Source organism: Polypterus senegalus, chromosome 1, assembly GCF_016835505.1.
Source record: "Polypterus senegalus isolate Bchr_013 chromosome 1, ASM1683550v1, whole genome shotgun sequence".
NCBI classification, from domain to species: domain Eukaryota; kingdom Metazoa; phylum Chordata; class Cladistia; order Polypteriformes; family Polypteridae; genus Polypterus; species Polypterus senegalus.
This window is the reverse complement of record NC_053154.1, coordinates 37576100-37580184: the sequence shown is the minus strand read 5'-3', so window position 1 is coordinate 37580184 and position 4085 is coordinate 37576100.

The window sequence follows — 4085 nt, the reverse complement described above, 5'->3', positions numbered from 1 at the left end:
TTGAGTTTCTATAATGGCATCCTGCTAGTGACGGTGCTCAGCATCATATGGATTGACCAGCTCCGTTTCATAATATGATTTATTGTTACAAAGTGTATTTACACAAAAATGTAATTATTTTCTCTAAAGTAGTAAGGAAAAATTCAAAATGTTCTAGCTTTGTAAACATTTAACATGGCCCTCTAATGCGTCTGAATTGTGTATCTTTTCTAACTGATTATAACCAGGAGGAGGTCAGTACACTGTCGTTTGGTTTGTAAATTCAATGATCTAAAAAGGATTTTGTATTAAAAAAGCATTTGCTTTTGGGGAGAGAGACAAACACATTATTGTCAAAAGGCATCCAGTTTACATTTTGAAACAACTTGCTGTTAGGATGGAAATGTTGCCACTTATCAGTCATTGGAGCTGTTATCTTAAGTGAGTTGTAGTACATGACTACTTACAAGATTATTCCAAGGATTTCACACTGATCTTGTGCTGTGCGGATAATGTAAGGTGAGAGTAATTTTGATAGCCAGTCAACATAAGGAATGCTGGAGTAAGAATAAGAACACTGTGAGAAAGTAAGCAAGCACTTTTGAAAACTTAAGCAAACCCATCCATTCTTCTTTCTGGCCTGTTTATCCAGGGCAGGGTTGCAGAGCAGCTGAAGCCTATCCCAGCAAGCATCCATTGCAAAGCAGGAACAATCCCTGGTTTACTTAAGCCAACCCACTTTTGAACACTCATAACCATTTAATACGTTAATAAATTAATTTGCTTTAATGTTGGAAAGTGCAATTCCTTTGAGCCCACCCTTCCTGGAGTCAGCATCTATGGATTACTGAATATCTTACTCACTAGTTTTAATGGTAGAGAAAACACTGAATAGTATCTAAATAACATTAAAATCGCATCTGTTTCTTGCATCATTACAGCAGGATGGATTTTTTTAATTTTATTAATTTTACTGCAATCAATCCATACAAATGAATCCATTTTACAAAAGTAGAATTGAGAACAAGTCACCCCACCCTGAGAGAGAGAGAGCAAGGCAAGCGGAGTAAGAGTTAAGGCTTGTAAACATACCTAAATTGATAAGTTTGATAAGTCAATAGAGATGAATGGTGAAGAAAAGAAATACAGAAATAATTGCTTCCTCTGTGCTTTAAGAGCTTATTTTAAAATATTACTGATTCGATCCTGCCATGTTTTGAAAAAATCTGTACAGATCCTCTAACTGAGTATATGATTTTTCCAATTTCCAATAGTATAAAACATCGGTTTCCCACTGACTTAAAAGAGGTGAGTTAGGATTCTTTTTATTAGGATGGATTTTTATAACAATTGGGTTATTAGTAGGATGGCTCAACTCTGAACTCAGGCTACTAGTATTTATTTCTGCCAGTGTAACATAAAATAACAGCTATGAATTCATAATGATGCACAATTTAAAAAAGAAATAAATGAAAAAATAACTGCCATCAAGTAATCATCCCTGCCCACTACATTGCATGCCGCCATGCTAGGTTGTTCTGTAAAATCTGAGTAGGCTAAACTACAGAAATGGGTGTATTAAAATCAAATCTCAAAACAAACATAAACATTTTAAGATCTGGCAAAATACAAACATTTAAGAATTTCTTAGAGTAAGAGAATAAGAACAACAACAACAACATTTATTTATATAGCACATTTTCATACAAATAATGCAGCTCAAAGTGTTTTGATGAAGAAAAAAAGACAAAATAAGAATTAAAATAAGGGAACACTAATTAACATAGAATAAAATTAAGGTCCGATGGCCAGGAGGACAGAAAAAACAAACAAAAAAAACTCCAGACAGCTGCAGAAAAAAAAATCTGCTGGGGTTCCAGGCCACAAGACCGCCCAGCCCCTCTAGGCATTCTACCAAACATAAATGACCTCAATTAGTCCTCATGGTATTCAGGGTTCTCATGGAAGAACATCATGATGATGATCATGTAGACTTCTGGACTTTAATCCATCAATGTAAGAACATCACGGTGCTTTGATCAGGTGGTGGTGGTGCAGGTCGCCACCCCAAAAAATGGAAAAGAACAGAAGAGGAAGTAGGGGTTAGTATGGATTTAGAATATGAATACCATGAATAATATGATAATTAATTGAATATACAGAGCATCAGGATTAAACTAAGATGAAGCTATGAAAAAGCCATTTTAAAGTAATGTGTTTTCAGCAGTTTTTAAAGTGCTCCACCGTATTAGCCTGGCAAAGAAAAATTCTGTTTTCTCTTTATTTAGTTTGAGAAAATTACTACTTATCCATTCAGAAGCACAAGTAAGACATTGAGTCAGTGACTCAATAGAGTCAGGGTCATCAGGTGCTATTGATAAATACAGTTGTGTGTCATCAGCATAGCTATGGTAGCTCACGTTATGCCCGAGATAATCTGAAAGCATGTAAATCGAAAAGAGCAGCAAACCCAGGATAGAGCCTTGTGGAACACCATTTAGAATATCATGGGTCTTTGAAGTATAATTAACACAACTTACAAAGAATTTTCTACCTGCTAGGTAGGATTTAAACTAATTTAAGACACTGCCAGAGAGGCCCACCCAAGAAGGGGCAGCTTGTTAAACAATGAGATCAGTTAAAAATAAGAGATGCATCAACTGGGAAACTAGTTGGAATAAAACCTGCAACCACTAAAGACTAAACTTAGGAACTACTGACATCAAGTGTTACTAGATTGATCTGCCTTTTGGTCTGTTTAAAAGCAACCTCTTGAGCTGAATCACTTGAATGTCTGTCTAGTGTGGACGTTTGAATTAACAGCAGATACATTTTAATTTGAAAGGAATTTGACACATAGAGAAACAAATTTCTGCACAAATATTAATAAGCCTTTAAGATGAAGTAGTCTATTAATTTGAAAATTTTCTTGATTTATGCTTGCCATTACTGTAAATGCATTATATTCAGAGGATAAATATTTACTTATCAGGATAATATGTAGTTTTTTTTAGTTAGCGTTCCTGTTGTTGACATTTCCAATTTCTTTTATTTATTCCAGGTCTCCTGCTTTGATGAATGCAGTTTCATCCAATTTATTTTGTTTAATGCTCTTCACAGAGTACAGTCTTAAAATCAAAATGTTCCTAGATAAAATGCAACAACAGAAATATTTTAAAGCATACATCATTTACACACATGATTGTACAGGTACAAGCCAGGTTTAATACTCAGTAAAATATAGCAATTTAAATTGGATTACTTGAACAAATCAGTGGACAATGGAGGAAGAAAACCTCAAAACCTGCTGTAAAAGCACAATCTTATCCCTCACTCCCTAGTTGCTCAACGTGCCCTCACAGAAAGTGCTTTTGCCTGGACTCAGCCCTGCTTCCCATTTCTCACAGCTGCTCATGTAGCAGCAAAATGCATTACAATACATTTCATATATTGTCATAAACACTGCTTTTGCAATTTCACTAGCAAGTAAAATATTAATAATGATATATTGAGGCGTAGTGCCAGCGTGTATGCCTTGGCTGCTTTTATGGTTTGCGGTTCTGACAAGGACCAAGACAAATAATGGCCATTCAGTAAGACTGTGACAGTGAGAATAGTGAATGAAGTAAAAGTTGCAATAAAGGTGGTCTGAATAGTTCCAATATAATGTTAATAATAGTTCTAGCCATGGTCATGTCACTTTCAGAAATTCTCAAATGATTTTGCAATTGTGGAGAGAATTGATAAAGGGGTTGACACAGAGTATTGGAATCTTGTGGAGAAGTTTTTCTTGGTGCAAAGAAAATTGTATCTTAACATTAGCAAAACCAAGGAACTGGTTATTGTCCGATCACTACTCAGGAGCAGATGTAGAGGAGATCTGCTTATCCTATAATTACTTGGGGGTCCACATTAATGACACGCTTTGGATTAGTCTCAGAGCGAAGAGGATCTATATAAGAAAGTGCAGAAGAGGCTCTTTTTCCTTAGGAGACAACCTAAGAAAATCCTTCACATCTTCTGTGATGGTTAGTGCAGTTTTCTGTGTTGTGGTGTGCTGAGCTGGTAACACCACTTCAAGAGAGACCATTGCATCAACAAGTTAA